Here is a 21,224-nt window from a genome sequence, read left to right as displayed (position 1 = left end):
GCCTCTTCCTCCGCGGTGCCAGAAGCCCGCGTTTTGCTTGTCAGCAGTAAAGTGGAGAGTATTTATAGACGCCACTGCAATCCTGCGGTGTGCAAGGTTTCAATTACTGCGCTGCGTCGCGCCCCACAAGACGAGATGCTTACGCGCGGCGGCTCAGCTACATGTCTGCTGCGGAGACCCACTTGGAAAAACGTCTCCAGGCATCCCTTACTTGGGTGGAGTTTTGGAATTCTTGCCCATGCAAATTCAGATAAGGACTACAGTGGTCCTGGACAATCGCCTTCCATCCCATCAGCTTCCCCCAACCCCAAGCCTCTGCCAGCTTCCAGCATGGCATCCATCAGCCTTCAAGACTGCTCTTTTGACCATTCATTAGAACTGATACTTTCCCCACGTACTTCCAAATGTCATTGCTAATTCTGCTAAGACGCTTTGGTGGTAGAAAGTGCTGTTACTGCTAACACGAAGCTGCCACTGAGTTAGGAGGGAAATGATTTTAGCTTCATTTTAAAATTAGTCCCCAATGAGATTCCTTATGCAGCTAAGGAGGGTAAGTTGGTCTGTCAGGTGGAACTGGAGCAGAAGAGGCCTCATTCTAGTACTGAGCTCTAGTACTGAGCTCCCGAAACGGCCTTGGTACTGTGGAGAGTGTAGTTCCTCCACCACTTTTTCTAGTGTTTTAACCACACTTCTAACAGCTGGACCTATAAATGTGTACAAGAAAGCTGGAAGTAGAAATGAGCCTGCTTACAGTAGGTCTAACCTGAGTCTAGCTGGTTTCTAAAGCCTTGAAGCTCCTTTCTTCCGGATCTGGAGGGGCACGGGTATGTATTTATTCCAGTGGGTGTGCTTTTATAGCAGTCTCTTCAAAGCAGAAAAACCTGCTTCGGAAAACAGGGGAAATTGTAAACATCTCTTCTCACTTTATGATGACATTTTGCACCGAGACTGGTGATATTTCCTGACCAGAACGTTGGTGGAGCACTACTGTGTGCCAACTGAATAAGTGAGCACACTGAAGCTCAAACAATGTAAGTAGTCCGTTTTAGGTTACATGCACAGGGGATAGAGGTCAGACTAGGTCGCAATAGATTGCCACTCTAAGTATGGAGGTTGGAGATATCCTCCCTTTCTGCTGGATTTCTCAGATGTTCACTAGATAATCATATAGTTGGTTACATGTGTGTGTGTCTCTGTGTGTGTTGAGTCCAGAGGTCAATGTCATTGCCTTCCTCAGCAGATTTGTAGTTTTGGAGTCAGGGCCACTCACTGATTCTGCTAATTGGCTGGCCAGCAAGTCCCTGGGCGCTCCTGGGCATACCTGCACCATTGCTGGGATTCCAGCAAGTTTTCGAGTCTGGCTTTTTACAGGAGACCTGGGATCCGAACTCAGGTCCTTAAGCTTGTGCGGCAAACACTTTACCAATGGAGCCATCTCCATGGTCCACATGTTGCGTCTTCGTCATCGTCGTCATCATCATCATCATCATCGTCTTTGTAGTCGTTTTTTTCCAAACGTCATAGAGCAGCACAATTACTAAAAAAGCTCTTTATCTTGTTGACGAATACCATTGCAATGACTACCTGAGAACCTCACACTGATGGGCCTTACCTGAGTGTTCCAACTTCAGCTTACTCATTAACTTAGTGTATGTTCAACGCTTAATCCACTCATCTAGAGAAGGGGCAACTCAGCACAAGCGTTGTGATCCTTCCACCCTGGACACATTTCTCTGTCCTAGTAATGATATGAATGTGTGCCCCTGTGGCCTTGCTTTGATACAGTCCTTTACCAGGTAAAACAAATGCACAGCCTTTTCTCAAATGCAGATGTTCTCTCTTTAGCCCTTTTATTTTTTTTTTGCAGAACCAAACCAGCATAGGATTGAACTAGCATGTGAGTCTCTGTAATTGCATACTTACAATGCCTGTCATGAAGGGCTTGGTCTGGAGAGATACCTGCCTCTGGGCAGACTGTAAACAAGTTAGAGGCAATGCTTTTAGATGATGCTCACTTACTAACACCGAAGAGTAAATCAATACCCCTGTGGCTGAAATTTGAAGGCAAGATATTTTGTGTATCTTATCTAGGATGTGGGGTGCAGAATCTGGAAACAGTGGTTACCTAGTAAGCAGAGGGCATGACTTTTATAAGGGAAGATTCCACATTGGAGTCAAGAGGGGACCCGGGACATAAATGACTCAAGACAAAGACAAACCATCAGAGATCAACTTGAGATAATTCACATTTTGGCAGACTCCCAAGTTTCTCAAGATGGTTCTGGTGGTTTCCATGGATGCTCCCGAGTCAGGAGTCAGTGTTCCAGCAGCATGGGGGCCCCTACACAGGGGGAAAGGAAGGCCACAGGACAGTTCCATGGAATGAAAGGGATGTAGAGTGGATATAGAGAATGACTATATTGGGAAGGCGTGGCCCTCAGTCACACAGCCAAATAAGACTTGGCGAATGTGATGGCTAGTCCTGGCTGTCAATTTGACTACATCTGGAACGAACTACAATCCAGATCTGGAGGGCACACCTGTGATCCAGATCTTGAGGCTGGAAGACACAAGTTCCTGACCTGGATCTTGGCATGGAGATCTTGAGGCATAGTGGCCATGAAAAGCTTAGGTTCAGGCAAAGGTAGTACATGCCTTTAATCCCAGGAGCCTGAGGCAAGGAGATCTCTGAGTTCAAGTCAGCTTGGGACAATGCAAATCCCAGATCCAGGCAGTGGTTCTACACACCTTTAATCTGGGCCACATTTGCTGGAGGGCCACATAAGGACATTGGAGGAAGGAAGATTCGCTCTTCTTCACCTGCATGCATTTACTTGCCAGCACGTCTGTGGGAATCTACTTCTACAGAAGACCAGCTGAAACAACTAGCCTCGTGGGACTGAGCAACTACTAGATTCTTGGACTTCCATTCACAGCTGACCATTGTTGGGTTAGTTGGACTACAGACTGTTAAGTAATCACAATAAATTCCCTCATTCAGAGAGACATTTCATAAGTTCTGTGACTCTAGGGAACCCTGACTAATACAGTGGACATGCTGCTGTGGGTCTCAGGTGGGAGGGTAGTGGGAAGGTAAGCCCCCCCACCTCCTGGGAGTGCCTTTAGTTATTACGTGCCAGTTTATAGAAGTGAGGGAGCCCTGGAGACCTGTTTCCATTTTAATTGGACTTGGCCCTTTGAGGTAACAGTCACTTAGTCTCTCTTTAAATATTCTTTTCTTATGCTTTGCCAGTTTATAGCCTTTGTAGATCAATGCCTGGATTTCATTTCGGAGAAAAAGAGGGAAAAAGCCCAGAGGTTAGTGATTACCAAATTGGATTAATGTCTGTCTAGCAGAGTTTAAAGAAATGCTGCTGGGTCTCTAATTACCATTAACTAAGAATTTAAACACTCTATTAAATTGAGGCAGGCTTAAAAAAAAAACTACAGTATTTTTAGCTGTAACATATTTTAGAATTTTAGACACTTTTATATAGTACATTTAAGTGCATAGACATATTCTCTATATATGTCTATCACTCCACCCAGGTCTTAAATTTCCATAGTGGATAATGCATGACATCATTACAAACTGGCTTCATTTAAAAACTCACAAGTTCATGGCCAAGTTCAGCTACATTCTGAAACTTCTGGAGAGCCCAGCTCCCTGAGATAAGCTAGAAGGGTGTTGGAGAGTGCTGAACTGTCGCGATCCATCTTCCTCTCTTGGCCTATGGGAGGACTTGGTAAACACTAGCCCAACTGCTGCCCGGCATAATTATGTGTGCAATATGCTCTGTGCATAATTATGCGTTCCATGGAACTGCATATTTACTCACGCCTTTGTGCTCTCAGGCTCCTTCCTCGCTTCTGAGGTGTCAGTAGCAGAATCTCACACACTATCAGGCTCAGGTTCCGCAATACCTCCTTTTTCTCCCTTCTCTTCTTACTTTACAGAACTTTTTCCAACCTTGCTGGTCCTCTTTGACACTGGCTGAGTTCTTGGTTTTGAGGAGGGAGTTGGGTTGCTTACAAATTCAAGGATTAAGGAGAGGACTTTGTTGGGCGCCTTTGTTCAGATCACTGGGGTATGTGTCAGTTTAAGCAGGGCCTGGAACATTCTGAGATATGTCTGTATTAGCCGGCTCTAAGCTGCCTCAGACCCTGTCACAACCTGCTCCTGACCTCAGCAGCGTAACTCCTCAGGGTAAGCCCTTTCATATTTGCTGTTGAGGGCTACATAAATCCTTTGGAGCTGACTCATCCCCCTTTCCTGGATGTCTCCTGGAGACCAAGTAGACTTCTGCAATCTTTTAGCTCTGAAGCATCAGGCTTCAGTCTCCCTGCAACCGGCATGGAGCCCTGTGGCTATTTTCTTTGTGATATCTGCAGGCAAAATTAGTGGGTGGACTTGGTAATCTTGGTGTTCGAGATGATTAAAAAAAAACCCTTCACCTATCAGAAAAACTCACATGGCATGACCTTTTACACACACACACACACACACACACACACACATCTGCTGAAGGTCAGTCTCAATGCAGTTGTTACCTTAATTGTTACTGGTGTTGGGGAGACTCACACAGGTTGGAGAACTGAGCTTGGGAGACTGACGGAGGTTCTGCCTTGAGAGAACTCTGGCCAGGGACACGTATCTTCTCCATAGTTCTGGACTTCACCTTTCCTGTCTGCAAACCTGCTAAACCAACCTGTTACAGAGGGTCATCTGAGACGGCCAAGGATGAGGTTCAACGTATGCCTAGGTCTGATATGTGGTACTGTTCCTGGGAAGATGTGAACAGATGCCTATTCACCCTGCAGAGGGAACCAATGACAGAGTCAGGTAATCAGAGTAATGTCCTCTCTAAAGTCCATGGTGGTGAACCAGTGAGTTTATTAGGGTTCCTTACCGCACGGAAGACTCAAAGACAGCTGCATCCCCCAAAGGCTGCCCTGCCCCAACAAGGAAACCTTGACGTTCTCTTCATGACAGGCAGCTTGACAGGGTGGGCAGTCTCTTACTCTTAGCAGTCTTTCTTGGCAATCTAAGTTTGTTGGAGTGGGTGCTAATGACTTTCAGTAACTTACTTCTTGGGAGTTGCTTATTTCTGGCATCTTAGTGAGCCTCTCTCCTTGATGGGAAGTTTTAATACACAGGAAGTTGTTACATGGCGGGATCACAAGAAAATCCTATGAAACTACAATCTGTGGATCTGGTGGGTCTTCGTGGGACCCTGGTCTTATACCCTTCTCCAGGATGTTGTCAATCGTGTAGTACCTCAGAACATAGTGTTGGTACCCAGACTCTGGGGTTTGAAACAAGGTGTACTGGCTAGTTTTGCGTCAACTTGACACAGCTGGAGTTATCACAGAGAAAGGAGCTTCAGTTGAGGAAATGCCTCCATGAGATACAACTGTAAGGCATTTCCTCAATTAGTGATCAAGGGGGAAAGGCCCCTTGTGGGTGGGACCATCTCTGGGCTGGTAGTCTTGGTTCTATAAGAGAGCAGGCTGAGCAAGCCAGGTGAAGCAAGCCAGTAAGTAACATCCCTCCATGGCCTCTGCATCAGCTCCTGTTTCCTGACCTCCTTGAGTTCCAGTCCTGACTTCCTTGGTGATGAACAGCAGTATGGAAGTGTAAGCCGAATAAACCCTTTCCTCCCCAATTTGCTTCTTGGTCATGATGTTTGTGCAGGAATAGAAACCCTGACTAGGACACAAGGTTTCTCCTCTTTGGCTCTACTGACATTTTGAGCTGCAGAGTTCTTGTGCTATGGGATGTGAGTGGCCTCTATTCACTAGATACCCATGCTGTCCTCTGCCCTGTCCCCCACAGTGGTAACAATCCATAGTATCTCTGTACATGCTGACAGCTCCCTAGGGAAGCAGGTAGCTGTCTGTTTGGTTTAAAATGTTGGCCTAGTCCCATCTTATCAATGCTACATGTATACCTGAGACATCTGACAGAAACCAGGACCAAGCCTCAGCACTAATGTATCAGATGCCCCAGGAAAGAGTCCAGGAATCTATCTGCTCTGTCACCCTTTATTTGTGGTGCCATTCATGGTTTCAGTTAACTATAAACAACACTAATATGAAAATGTAAGCTGGGGAATTTCAAAAATAAGCAACTCATGTTTAAAATTACATCCCCCCCAAATCTGAGAAATATGTTGAAGTCTTGCTGTTCCACCATGTGCTGTTTGGGTGAATTATGCCTTTGTCCAGCACGTACCTTGTATGCCCTAGCTGCCAGTTAGTGACTTAGACAGTGTTAAAGGTATATCAGATCCATTGTTACAAGCTTGTGTACAAGTAACTCTTACTTTACTAATAATGTACACTAACTGCAAATCTTTAATGCAGTATGTTATTGTTCTGTTTTATCAATCTTTTTATTCACTTTATAATTAAACTGTTATAGGTGTAAGTTAGTGTCTTGAGTGTGACAGAATCTAGAATCACCAGGCCTGTGAGAGATTCCCTTGATTGTATTAATTGAGGTGGAGCGATATGCCTACTATGGGTGGCACCATTCCCTTGCTGGGATGCTGAGCTATATCTAAGCAGAGGAAGGGAGGTGGTCAGTGGGTTCATCAGTCTCTGTTCCTGCACTGTCATGTATCTCTGTGGTCAGCTGCATCAAGCTCCTGGTGCTTCGACATCCCCATCAGGATGGGTTATACATTTGCTTAGAATAAACACTTTCTTCCATAAGTTGCTTTATCACAGCAATAGGAAAAGAAGTTAAGACAATAGGTATGTGTGCCTGGGAAAAAACATGGAATACATAAGGTTTATCCCTCTTTGGAGTTTGAGGCATCCTTGGGGTACTGGAATACACCCCTTGTAGAGGAGGGGGGCATCTGTATTCTTTAAAAAGGAATGGAGACTGTGTAGTTCTCTTCTGGATGGTGCAGATATTAGGACTGAGTTATGATGTGGTAGTACTGGGATCACAGGGATGTTGCTGAAAGGCTCAGAGCCTCCCTACTCCTTTTTGGGTTGTTGGGAGGATCACACAGGATAACCTGAAATGGGGTTTTAGGTACCGCTGTGCTGTGCAGATGTGAGCTGGTGTGGTAATGCTCCCGGCTGTTGGAGTTCCGTTGCTTCAGTTGCTGTCTTGCTGTAGTTGTTTTACTCAGTACTGTGCATTTTCTTTCAGGCCCAGCTCGGCACCCAACACAGGATTTCTCTGCACCATTCCTTTAAGCAGTTGGGAACTGGGTACATTTTTCTCTACACGTTCAAAATACACTGGTCTCAAACTGCTGCTCTGTGGCCCAGACTTTTGCTTCAGATTTCTTTCTTTCCTTCTTTGTTTCCTTCTTTCTTTCTTTCTTTCTTTCTTTCTTTCTTTCTTTCTTTCTTTCTTCCTTCCTTCCTTCCTTTCTTTCTTTCTTTCTTTCTTTTTCTTCTTCTTCTTCTTCTTCTTCTTCTTCTTCTTTTCTTCTCTTCTTCTTCTTCTTCTTCTTCTTCTTCTTCTTCTTCTTCTTCTTCTTCTTCTTCTTCTTCTTCTTCTTTTTAAATTTGGCTTGCATAATTTCTTTCTTTTTTAAAAGAACTGAGAGAGTTGACACATGAACTTTCCAGCTTTTCTGGAAAGGGTGTGTGTAGTGGTATACAGTGTACCACACAGCATTCCGGAGGCAGGGCCAAGAGGATCATGAGTCCAGAGTCAGCCTAGACCACAGAATGGGGGAATGGGGGGGGGGGGTCTTTATTTTGTCACAGTCCTGTACTCCTCTTTAATCTTACCTGCATTCCTGGCCTTGACCATTACTGAGTTTGCCCTTTGTGTGTGTGTCCTATCGTTTTCATTAATCATGAACAAATATTCTCTTATTTTTCTTCTTATTCCTACGCTCCCTGTATGAATTTTCTTTATAGCCAGCACAATAGGTGTTGGATGCCATATTGTCATTCTGCCCTCATCTTGCAGAAAAGACATAGCTTTTTGAACAGTGGTGGCAAATGCTTTTAATCCCAGCAATTGGTAGTTCAAAGCCAGTCTGATCAACATACATAATGAGTTTTAGAACAGCCAGGGCTGTTTCAAACCCTGTTTCAAACAAATAAACAAACAAAGCAACAAAGAAAGCTCCTACCTACTAAAGTCTGTTTTCCCTTTTCAAAGTCTTTCCCACTCCTACTTCCCATGCTCCAGGGTCATGGGCATGGATGGGGAACCTGTAGCTTTCTGTTGACCTTCGATGGGTCGGTCATTTCTGAATGTAATCTAGCATCCTGCCTCTGGTTATTTGACATGACCATCTTCAGTCATAGCCTTGATGGCCTGCTACAATGATAGTATTATCTTTAGGTGTGTCCTAACAGACCCTGGGTTCACTGCAGGTAGTTTCTTTAGTCTTCTTTATTGCTCCATGGCTCCCCTCCTCCCACCTCCCCTCACCCCACCCCCATCCCCCACTTAGATCTTGGCATACACTGGAATGCGGTTGAGTTATACAGACTTTGCCTTCCACGAAATGACTGCATTGAGACCACTCTGCTTCTTTTCATTGAGACCACTCTTCATTCTTTAAGGAAAAGCATTTTATCTCCAAGAGAGTCGGACAGACGTTTTTAAGAAACAGCACACTTAACGTGGGGCATATTTCCCAGCACGTCAAAGTGCCTTTGGCTGCCAGGCAGTAGTATTTGACTGCTCCTTCGCCCGTCAGTGTTTTATATATATTATGTGTCAGAAATGTAATTTGTTCCGTAATGGTGTGTCTCCGCCACTGCCGGTGTCTAGACTTTCTGGCTTGTCGTGGGATAGACAATGCAGAATTACCGTTGATGGGATAGACAATGCAGAATTACTCTGGATGGGATAGACAATGCAGAATTACTGGGGATGACATTCACACCCAAACCATGTGCATGCCAAGAAACTAGATGTTTAAGTGGGGCTGTCAAGGTGAGCATACAGAAGTGTGATATTTCCCATAGTTTCACTTAACTTGCACCAAAGAAGGGGGTGGGGTGTGTGTGGTAATTATACAGTGGGTTTCTGGTCCAAGTAGTAATGTCATATAGGTTAGTTTTACTTGTAGATGAAACTAAATTACCAGTGTCCTGAGTCCCGTACACAGTGACCTCTCCTGAATTGAGGTCACCCTTGAGCTTGTATTCTGTTTGCTCTGATGTAGAAGAGTGTCCAAATTTGGACTTGTAGATTCTCTGTTTGGATCCCAGGGAATGGTGAGAAAGTTGCTCATCTTTCCCATCGGGCCCTTTCCAAGTCATTTGTAGGAGCCAGTGTCTGTCTTGCCCATGTGGTCCTGATCTGCCATGTCCCTATGGATGTTAATGCTTAGATGGATCCATGCAGATCACCAAGTGAAGAGAATTTTCTGGCCCCTCTGAAGAGAGAAGGGTGCTCTTCCTGGGGACTTAGAAAGCTCCTTTTCACCCCCTCATTTAAACATTCCTAGTAGGACTTTCTGGGTACCAATGCTGTTGCTTGGTATCAGGTTACAGTGTAAGACACAGGTGGAGCCTTTGCCTTAAAGGATTGGTCATACTCAGAAAGAACAATAGATGCAAGGACGGTAGCTTGCCAAGCGTGGTCTAGAGAAGCAGGTCTCCTGTGAGAGTTGCCCAGGTGATGTACAAAGCCTTGTGATGCTCACAGGCGGAAGTGAAGGGTGGTGTTCAGCTTCTTGGCAGCCTTTGAAGCCAACACACGCCTGTGTAAAGCAGAGGGTTTGGGGGCCCAGACTGTGGGGTCCTGTCGGATCTCTCTTTGGGACACTTTTGCTAGTTTTCTGCTTTTGGGCAAGTGACTCCCAGTGTCTCAGTCTCCATCTACAACCTAGGAATTATAAAACAGTTAATATTCTAATAAAGGTAGCCTTTGGATTTTGGTGGAAATTATTGACAATAATAAATATAAAGTGAGACCTGGCCCATCACAACCAGACTTTAGTGATAGTTAATGTTAATCTAACCAATAGCAATAATGACAATAAACCTGCCATGATAGGCATTTTATTTGATGAAACAATTCTACTCTTTATTTAAATTGTCATTTCTTTTTTCTTGTTTGTTTGTTTGTTCATTTGAGACAGGGTTTATCTGTATAGCCCTGGCTATCCTGGAACTCACTCTATACCAGGCTGGCCTCGATCTCAGAGATCTACCTGTCTCTGCCTCCCAAAGTGCTGAGATAAAAGGTGTGTGCTACCAGCATCGGAAAACAAATGGTACTGGCACAACTGGTGGTTATCATGTAGAAGAATGCGAATTGATCCATTGCTATCTCCTTGTACTAAGGTCAAATCTAAGTGGATCAAGGAACTCCACATAAAACCAGAGACAGTGAAGACAAAGTGGGGAGAAAGTGGGGAAAAGCCTCAAAGATATGGGCACAGGGGAAAAATTCCTGAATAGAACACCAATGACTTGTGCTATAAGATCGAGAATTGACAAATGGGACCTCATAAAATTGCAAAGCTTCTGTAAGGCAAAAGACACCGTTAATAAGACAAAAAGGCACACCAATAGATTGGGAAAGGATCTTTACCTATCCTAAATCAGATAGGAGAGTTCTTTATATATATTGGGTATATATATAAAGAACTCAAGAAGGTGGACTCCAGAAAATCAAATAACCCCATTAAAAATGGGGCTCAGAGCTAAACAAAGAATTCTCACCTGAGGAATACTGAATGGCTGAGAAGCACCTGAAAAAATGTTCAGCATCCTTAATCATCAGGGAAATGCAAATCAAAGCAACTCTGAGATTCCACCTCACACCAGTCAGAATGGCTAAGATCAAAAACTCAGGTGACAGCAGATGCTGGCGAAGAGGTGGAGAAAGAGGAACACTCTTCCATTGTTGGTGGGATTACAAGCTTGTACAACCACTCTGGAAATCAGTCTGGCGGTTCCTCAGAAAATTGGACATAGTACTACTGGAGGATCCAGCAATACCTCTCCTGGGCATATATCCAGAAGATGTTCCAACTGGTAAGAAGGACACATGCTCCACTATGTTCATAGCAGCCTCATTTATAATAGCCAGAAGCTGGAAAGAACCCAGATGTCCCTCAACAGAGGAATGGATACAGAAAATGTGGTACATTTACACAATGGAGTACTACTCAGCTATTAAAAAGAATGAATTTATGAAATTCCTAGGCAAATGGATGGGCGTGGAGGGCATCATCCTGAGTGAGGTAACCCAATCACAAAAGAACTCACATGATATGTACTCACTGATAAGTGGATATTAGCCCAGAAACTTAGAATATCCAGGATACAAGATACAAGCTGCAAAACACATGAAACTCAAGAAGAACGAAGACCAAAATGTGGACCCTTTGCCCCTTCTTAGAATTGGGAGCAAAACACCCATGGAAAGAGTTACAGAGACAAAGTTTGGAGCTGAGATGAAAGGATGGACCATCTAGAGACTGCCATACCTGGGGATCCATCCCATAATCAGCCTCCAACCGCTGACACCATTGATATAGCTGTCACTTAGGAGGCTATGCTGGGGCCTAGCAAACACATAAGTGGATGCTCACAGTCAGCTATTGGATGGATCACAGGGCCCCCAATGGAGGAGCTAGAGAAAGTACCTAAGGAGCTAAAGGGGTCTGCAACCCTATAGGTGGAACAACAATATGAACTACCCAGTACCCCCCCTCCCCCCAGAGCTGGTGTTTCTAGTTGCATATGTATCAGAAGGCCTAGTCGGCCATCATTGGAAAGAGAGGCCCATCAGTCTTGCAAACTTTGTATGCCTCAGTACAGGGGAATGCCAGGGCCAAGAAGTGGGAGAGGGTGAGTAGGGGAGTCTGGGGGAGGGTATGGGGGACTTTTGGGATAGCATTGGAAATGTAAATGAAGAAAATACCTAATGAAAATAAAACAAACAAACAAACAAACAAACAAAAAAACAATCCCACTCTAAATAGCCGCTTCTTCCTGACCTGATTTTCATTTCATCTGACGGGCCTGAGAACATCCCTGGAGTGGGGATTTGGTATCTTGTGTCAACTTGGGGGAGTTTTGCTTTGTTGTGTGTCTCTGAGATAACTGGAGCCCTGCGGGCTCACCCCGTCTCCTTGCATCTTTGTGTAGAACACAGGATGATTTGTTTCAGTGGAGGAGTAGACTATGGAGCAATGGTGAGCTCAGACAGAGGAATGGAAGTAACAGGTGAACTTTGATGAAGTGGTGGACCATAGTCAATGGTGAGCTGAGGTTGACTGAGGACTGTGCAGTGTTGTGGGGGTCAAGCTCTTGTGGGAGTCTCTTAGAAAACCTGCTGCTGATACTTCTGAATAGGGTCAACAAGTAGGTGACCACGTAGCTGGCCAGGCAGAGGGAAAGCTGGCTAGTTAGAGGATTGTTTTTCAAACCCTTATGAACTAATAAGAGTCAACAAACAAACCATAAGAGGAGAAGTGGCTTGTCCTGGTCGGAGAATGCTGGGGGGCCATAGACTATGAAGGGATAAAATAGAAACCTTTATGTTTGGTCTCTAAAGGGCCCAGCTAGCTGGGTATTTTTGAATTAGTAATCAGCAGTTAGATGATTTTTTTTTAAATCACATTTAAGAAAATCTTAGATCTGGGGAGATGGATCAGTGCAAACATGAGGACCCAAGTTCAAATCTTAAGCAGTTATATTAAAAAGCTGGACATGGCTGCCGATGTTTTTAACTCAGGCATTGTAAGAAAGAGACAGGCAGATCCCAGAATAGCAAGCTTCCAGCTCAATGAGAGATTCTGTCTTAAAGGAACAAGGTGGAGAGGCATAGAAGCAGACATCAGAAGTTGATTTCCTCTGCTTGCGTGTGCATGTGTGTACATCCACATAGCCATGTGAGTATAACACACACACACGAATCCTGGGCCTTTTCTTGGAAAAGGAAGCTAAAACTGGGCTAATATCCCAATGTCAAGCTGGTCGAGTTGTGCAGTGACTGGCTTCCTTGACCTGGGTAGCTGTTGTTTGCTAAGACAAGTTGGTCGCCCCCTTACTCATTGTCCTGGCCAGAGCCTGCTGAGTCCTGCTGAGTCACTTTGTAATACATGTTGCAAAAACAAAACAACACAACAAAACAACAGCAGTGGGGGTGGGGTGGGAGAAATGACTTCATCTTTCATTTCCCCTTCCATCAGCGTTTACTCCTGTCCCCAGGTTCCTCCCCACAGCAGCCCTGCTGCAGACGGCCTGTGAATAAATGGAGTGAGCAAGCACATGAACAAATAAATGGACTGTGATTGTGAGTCCTGCACCATCTTGATCAAAGCTATGTTCGGATCCTAAGCACCTTCTGAGCACTGTCTTTGAACAAATGAGAAGATACCCTTTCTTCCTGCTCCGTCTTTTTTCTGGGGTATTGGAGCCACTGTTGATGTCTTTGTTGATTTGAATATATAATCCCGATTCGCATTTCAGATTCCGAAAGCACAGAAAGGCCTGCACAAAACAGACTTCATTGGTGCGCCTGCCACTCAGTCACGGCTCTCAGGGGAACCAGCATTCTTGGTGTCTGGCCCAGGGTTCTAGAGTCCATTTAAGCTCTATTGAAAAACATAAAGCAGACCTCCAGGCTGTTTTATGGCAATGGCTGACTGATATATGCACAGCTCTGTGGTCAGCCTCCTTTCCAAACCTCCCTGGATAGCATCTATCACTACGTAACATACGCAGTGAGTGGGGTACCACAGAGTACCTGAGAACACGGGCCTTTACAAAGAAAAATGTTTGCATGTGTTCACAAGGCTGATTGTGATAAGACCACAGGAGGAGGATCTGCAGCAGTGATGAGAATTAGTCAAGAGGTGAAGGGGAGAAGAGGGCTTTCCTGACTAAAGGACAGATGACAGGTTTGCGCCTAGAGAACAGGGTGGGAGATATTTTATGCAGAGGACCCAGCCTGTGGGAATGCCCTGAGCAGGGAATAGATGCTGGTGGTGGAAATAGCACAGGCCAGTGTTATTTGGCATGCAGTGGCTGGAGGCAAGAATGTTAGAGGTTGGTCTAGAGTTTAGTCTCAGAACTTTGGAGAATCTTTGAGGTGACGTGAATGGCACGCATGCTGTGGACTCTTCTCTGTTGGATTCTTGTCTCATCATACTCATATGCGTGTGATCTTAGATAGATTTGTCACTGTGTACTCCTACAGCCTTCTCTGTGTGATGGGCATGGTAACTGAACCTGATTCCTGGTCACTCAAGAAGCTAGGGCAAGGACTTTGCCCAGCTTTGGGTTGCTTACACAGTATGAAATATGTGACACATTTCGATTTGAGCCTATGTGGGTAGAGGTGTCCTAGCTGGCCACCTGTTGCTGTGATAAAGGCCATGACCAAAAGCACTGTAGGAAGGAAAGAAAGGGTTTATTTCATTTTAGAGCTTACAGTCCCTCATGCAGGAAGTCAGAGCAGAAACCTGGAGGCAGGAACTGAAGGGGACCACAGAGGAGTACTGCTCACTTAGAGCTCGCTCCTCCTGTATTGCTGGTTTTGTTTGCTTTATATAACCTAAGGCAATCTGGCTGAGGAGGGGATGTCGCTACCCATGGTGGTATGGCCTCTCCCAATCAATCATCAACCAAGAACATGCCCTGCAGATATGCCTACAAGCCAAGGGGATGGGGACGATTCCTCAATTGGCATTCCCTCTTCACGGAGGACACTAGCTTATATCAAATTGACAAAACCCTGACCTGCACAACAGATCCTGCCTGTAGATCACTCCCCTCGGTCTGTATTTGAGAGGAGGATGTAGGCATAGCAAGTGCCTGTGTCTGGCAGGCCCCAGTCACTAGCGCAGCCATTCCCATCATCCTTACAAAGGCAGCTCTCCTGCAGTCAGAGGATGGGTCAGCTGAGTAACCATGACTGTGAATGAGGGGCTGAGGCTTGGGAAGTCCCTGCATTGCAGGGAGACACTGGCTCTTGTGTTCAGGATGCAAGGCAGGGGCTGCTGGGCTCCGGGGAGCATGTGAAATGGGCTGTTTCTGTCTTCCTGGGGACTGGATTCTCCTTTTGTTCCGGGAGGTTACATCAGACTGGGTGGCTCTGTCTTTGACTTTGTTATTTACACTCGAAGTGGCTTTTTCCTGGAAGCCTCCAGTCATTACCAGCTACACACTTCTTTATTTTAAGCTGCTGTGTCACAACTCTACTTCCTTTTTCAGAGGCCAGGCTGGAGCCTTAGTGGATTTCATTTGCACGTTCATCTTCTTTTGCCTTTGTAGTGGTGGGCACAGTCTCGATATCACTCCCTGTCACTGGCCCTTGTCCCCAGGCCCTGTCCTCATCCTTGGCTTCATGTTCCATCTTTCCATCCCCATTCTTAGATCCTGTCCTCATCCCCATTCCTGCCCTCCCTTTCATTCTTCAACCCCATCTGTGAGCCCCAGCCCCATCCTCATCCCCACTCTTGTCTTTGAACCCCTCCCCATCCCCATGCCGAGACTCTGCCTCTGTGTGCCCTCTACAGCCTTTTCTTGTCCCCAAACCCCAGGCCTGCCAGCTGTGGGAACAAAGAGGGACAACAAATTTCCTTCCAAGAATCCCATCATGGGACTTGGGTGAAGAGCTTGCTAGGGGAACTATGTGGAGCCAGGCCAGTGATGCCTCCCAGAGGCTCTGTGACCCCCACAGTGCTTTGTGGACTCAGTACCTCGTATGTCCAGAGAACTAAAGTGGACCATTTAACACTTAAGCCTACCCATTTAAAGTACTGTTAAATGACAATTTAGGTAACTTGATCCTTCAGAAGAGAAATGTAGAGAGACACTAGACCTGAGCTCTCTGTGATGGTGGTGGTGCTATAGACTGGTGTCTTCCTTTTTAAGTCTCCATGTTGAAGCTATAGCCTGCATACCTCCAGGTGTGTGTAAAGAGGGTGACTAAGTTAAAACAAAGCTGTTTGAGTGGACCATAACCCAATTTATTAGCATCCCATAAAAGAAGCCATTTAGGCACATGGAGACTCAGGATATGAGAACTTGGAGGGAAGACTCAGAGAGAAGACATTTATCTGAGAGTCAGAGCAAGAGGCCCCAGGCAAGACCAACCCTACTGACTCCTAGGTCTTGGAGTTCCAACCTCTAGAGCTATAAGAAAGTCCATGGGTGTGGTGTGAGCCTACTGGGCTGTGGTGTTTTGTTATATCATATTGAGCAGGTTAATAGAGAGGTGGTGGTGGTGGTTGAGGTGGCACAGATAAACAATACCACCTACCAGACACTTCTTGTATATCTTTCTTGTCCTCATACCTGTCCTGAGTCATTGTGCCAATTTTCCTGCTGGATCCTTTTTGTTTCTTAACCTGAGCTCCTCCCTCCCTGGCCCATTCCCGAGAAGAACCATGTCATGCAACTCCTAGTCAATCTCTCTGGTCTTCACAACACCTCACCAAGGAAACTCTCCTTGAGATTCCTGATTTTTTTTTTAAGATTTATTTATTTATTTATTTATTTATTTATTATATGTAAGTACACTGTAGCTGTCTTCAGACACTCCAGAAGAGGGAGTCAGATCTCGTTACGGATGGTTGTGAGCCACCATGTGGTTGCTGGGATTTGAACTCCTGACCTTCGGAAGAACAGTCCGGTGCTCTTACCCACTGAGCCATCTCACCAGCCCAATATTCCTGATTCTTGATGTGGACACTGTAGTTCAGAGAGTCTTAGGCTATGCATGCAGTAAGCATTAGGTTCTAGTGTCTGCTGTAACAAGTCACCACAACCTTTGTGGTTTAAAACAACAGAAATTTATTTACCTATAGTTCTGGAGAACTAAGGTCCAGAATCAAGTTGTATTTGGGGCCATATCCTTGTGGAAGCTCTGGGAGACTACTGGTTTCTTTCCTCTTCCTGAGTCTGAGACCCCCTGGCATTCCTTGGCTTGTGGCACCATCCCTGCAGTCTTTGACTCTGTCTTCCTGTCTGCTGTGCTGTCTACTCTGTCTTCTTCACCCACTGTTGAGGCTGCATGGATTCCACGTAGAACCCACCAATCCTGGATAATCACTTGCTCTTAAGAGCTTAACTTCATCATAGCTTCTGCTGTATGAAGAATACTTATGACTTCTAGGGATTAAGACCTAAAAAAAAATCAACCTGTCGGTGGCACAGGCCTGTAACCCCAGCACTTGGGAAGTGGCTCATAAGTTCAAGGTCATCCTCAGCTTTGCATATAATGTATGCAAAGCCAACCTGGGCTGTGTGAGAGTTTGTCTAGAGGGTATTGTCACCTCAGTCACTCTCTGTGCCTACCTCTGAGTGACAAGAGGAACCACCATGACAGATCCTCAATAGCCTAGAGTGACATAGCCTTGTGGTGGATTATCCCGTGGAGTCAGACACATCTCCCTTTAGCCCTTTCCTGTGTGCTATTTCTGTACTGGTGTGGGGGTGGATGTTAGAGCCACAGAGAGAAGTTGGCTAATAACCATCAGATGCAGCCATCAGAAACGCAGGACCCCAAGACCTACAAATGAATTCATACAGAATCCTGGAGTCCTCCTAAATGTCCTTCCATAGGAGAGAGGCTAAATAGTTTCCTAAGTGGATGGTTCAGCTGCCATTCTACTAGTAATGCAGACCAACACAACATGAAATGAGACCACGGTCATGTACTGGGAGGAAGAAAGAATTAGTCATCCTTGTTTTAAAAAGTATGGCTATCAAAAATGAAGTGAGGGCTAGAGAATTGTCTGTTGATAAGTGCTTGCCACACAAGCTTAAAGACTTGAGTTTGCTCCTGAGAACCCATGTAGAGAAGCCATGTGTGCTGATGTGTGCTTGTAATTCCAGTGTTGGGAAGGCAAAGACAGACAGATCCTTGGGTCTTACTGGTCAACCAGTCTAGCTGAGTGAACCAAGTCTGGCCAATGAAAGGCTGGTCTCTTGGTATGAAAACTGAGGTGGTGAGTAAGCTGCTGAGAGGGAAAGCCATCAGCAGCTGTGACCACTGTGAGGCACAACAATGGCTGTCTTGGCAAGATATGACCATGTGTTAACACACCCATGGCATGAATGTTTAGGAGTAACAAACTGCTCTCGGATTGAACTTAAGGCTTATTCCACAGGATCAAACACATGTCTAATACCATAGACCTGGCCCAAAGCCCATGGCTAGGGAGCTGTTAGGCCTCAAGGATGAACTTCTGTGAGTTTTTGCTGAGGGGACATAGTATCCAACTGCCTTTTAGAGATGTATATCTTTAACTGGAGATTAGTGAGTCCTCGTCAGAGAAGCACTTTTGCACAGCAGATGGATTCATGCAGAAACCCACACTGGTCATCGTGCAGAGAATAAGTGTCTGTGGATTGACCATCTGCAGCTGGAGCACACTCCTACAGCTGTACACACGTGATCATGTTCACACAGACACAAAGTTAAATCAAATGAGACATCACCCCACAGTCGCACAAACCGCATATTAAGTGTTGAATGGCTATGACTATGGACAACATCACGGGTAGCATCAATATGTGTAGTACTCTCAGCTTTTGGGGAGCTTGCCTCAATTTTGCAGGCCTTGCCCCTTCTGTTGAAAACACTGTGAATGTTTTTCATCCCATGGAAGCAAATACACCGTTATCCAGAAGGTGCGAGCATGGCCTTCCAAGGCAACGCCATTTTCCTCCAGCTGATGGCAGTTCCCTGTCAGATTGAAGTGTGTGCTTATGTGCATACACACTTGTCAAGTGTGAATTAGAGTGAGAGCATTTTGAAATCATTGAGAAAAAGAGACTAAACCAAATACCTGGGGTGGTACATTATGGAGCCAGGCTTGAAAGTAGAGCCTTTCGGAGAGATGGCTCAGCAGTTAAGAGCACTGACTGTTCTTCCAGAGGTCCTGAGTTCAATTCCCAGCAACCACATGGTGGCTCACAACTATCTGTAATGGGATCCCATGCCTTCTTCTGGTGTGTCTGAAGACAGTGACAGTGTACTCATATAAATAAAATAAATCTTTAAAAACAAAAAAGTAGGGCCTTTCTTGACCAGATAATTAAAGCCGCCTAGTCCTGGCTCAATTATTGTTAAGGGTGAGTCACTCTGCCTCAGTTTCTTTACTAAAAGTGGACTGCCTGCTGTCTGCTTCCTGTGGTTGGGTGTGATATGTTTATTTGTACATATATGTATTTACTTGTTTATAGGAAAGACTGTCCTGTAGCCCAGGCTGTCCTTGAACTTCCTATGCACTATTGATCCTCCTGTTTCCACCTCTGGACCACTGGGACTTCAGACAGGCATGATGGCACTGGCTTATACAGTGCTAGTTCGGGCTACGAGGGTTCTCTTCTGACTGAACTGGGTGAGACAGGACCCTAGAATCAAAGCCACTGAGTTTGAAATGTCAGTCGCTGGCCTTCAAATGAAAAATCTAAATCTCATGCCCCTGAGATAAGTAAACTGGCAAAATCAACTCCACAGCCATCCATGATCGGGACAGGAGGATCAGAGAAAGAGAAAGGACACCAGAAGGAAATGCAGGCTGTGCCAGTGAGTCAGACAGCCACCCCTACCCGCTGTATGAACTTGGACAAGGAACTTGACCTCTGCAGTTTGATATTTCTCCCCAGGAAAGGGTACACCCACAGTGAGCCATTTAATGAGTGAGCGCTTGTAAAGCACTCACTGGAAAGGATGGGACACACCAAGATCAAGGTCTCAGCACAAAGGAGGCGCAGTTGCAGCAGAGGAACAGAGGAGTGCTTCCGGATAGAGAGGGGACAGATGTGGCCTGTAGACAAATGGCAGTTTATAAAGGGAAAGGGGGAACCCTGTATTTAGGACAAGTTGGCTTGTTTTGATTGGGCATGTTAATTAGGGCAGTCAGGGTGGGGGCTATTGATTTCTGGACTTTAATACTTGGGTAGCTGGGCCTTGGTGGTCACCCTCAGGAGGAAGAAGTATCCAAATAAGTGCATGAACTTGGTGGCTAGCTTTAGGGATATAATCTAACGGTTTAGCAAGGTAAAGGGAATGGGAACAGAGGTAAAAGGCAAAACCTGCTAAAGCCACGTTCGCCATGCTGGGGCCTGCCTGAGCCCTACTCATGCAGAACAGTACCCAACAAGTGGCAAGTGAGACACAGGACTGACCAAATCAATGAAAGAACGTCGCTTGGCACCCTTTCTAGATTGTTCCGCCCACACGGCAGTGGGAGGACAACAGTGCTTCCCTCAGTCTCTAGAGGCACCCCTCAGCAGCTGCAACGCATCGCCCCCAGTCAGGGCCCTGACACTGCCACAGACATGGACTCTGTCTCTCAGGCCTCTGGTAACTCACAGCTTCAGATACTGAGGTGGTACCAAATTCATACATCCCCTGCTTCTAAATCTCATACATCCCCTGCTTCTAAATCTCATACATCCCCTGCTTCTAAATCTCACCCAACCCTGGGATGGGGACCCCACGTACCCTTTCCTGGGGAGAAATATCAAACTGCAGAGGTCAAGTACCTTGTCCAAGTTCATACAGCGGGTAGGGGTGGCTGTCTGACTCACTGGCACAGCCTGCATTTCCTTCTGGTGTCCTTTCTCTTTCTCTGATCCTCCTGTCCCGATCATGCATGGCTGTGGAGGTGATTTTGCCAGTTTACTTATCTCAGGGGCATGAGATTTAGATTTTCATTTGAAGGCCAGTGACTGACATTTCAAACTCAGTGGCTTTGATTCTAGGGTCCTGTCTCACCCAGTTCAGGAGGAAGCAGAAAGTGGTGAGGGGCTGGGAAGGCAGGCTGACCTTGTCACCTATCAGTGACTTGCCTCTAGCTAGATGTGTGCCCTCAGGTTGGTTACCTAACTTCTCTAACTTAGGTGGCATTTTGGGACAGCTGAATAAGTCACCTTGGTTTCATCGCCCAGCATCCTCTCAGGCACCTGCCTGTGTTTCATTCATGGTTAACTCCACCTTTGTCTTGAACAGTGAGCTGAGGCTTGAGTGTTTCATGGTGCTCCTTGGAGCTGCAGAATGTCTCAGGTCTGACATTGGGGAATGGATGGTCTAGTTCATCCTTGATCCTATGTTGGAGACTTTGGATATGTTTTTTTGCTCGTCTGCTCCACATTTGTTCTAAACGACTGTACTCTCAGGCCCCCGTCTGTCCTGACATATCTGACTTGTCATTTCTGGGTCAGGACAAGCCTATGCCTGAAGGTCCAGAACCATAGCAGGTGTAGGCAGGGTGTGCCAATCATCCTCTCTTCAGGCCCTTGTCAGCACA

General features: G+C 45.7%; 1 protein-coding gene across 9 annotated transcripts in view; it reads left to right on the top strand.

The window, feature by feature from the left end:
* Positions 1–21,224, top strand: part of Prr5l (proline rich 5 like) — a 169,943-nt gene that overhangs the window by 86,495 nt on the left and 62,224 nt on the right. The gene's annotated exons all lie outside the window — the stretch shown is intronic.

The sequence above is a fragment of the Mus musculus genome, chromosome 2 (assembly GCF_000001635.26).
Source record: "Mus musculus strain C57BL/6J chromosome 2, GRCm38.p6 C57BL/6J".
In the NCBI taxonomy this organism is placed as follows: Eukaryota; Metazoa; Chordata; class Mammalia; order Rodentia; family Muridae; genus Mus; species Mus musculus.
The sequence above is the reverse complement of the archived record's forward strand: the minus strand, read 5'-3'. Positions and strand labels throughout refer to the sequence as shown.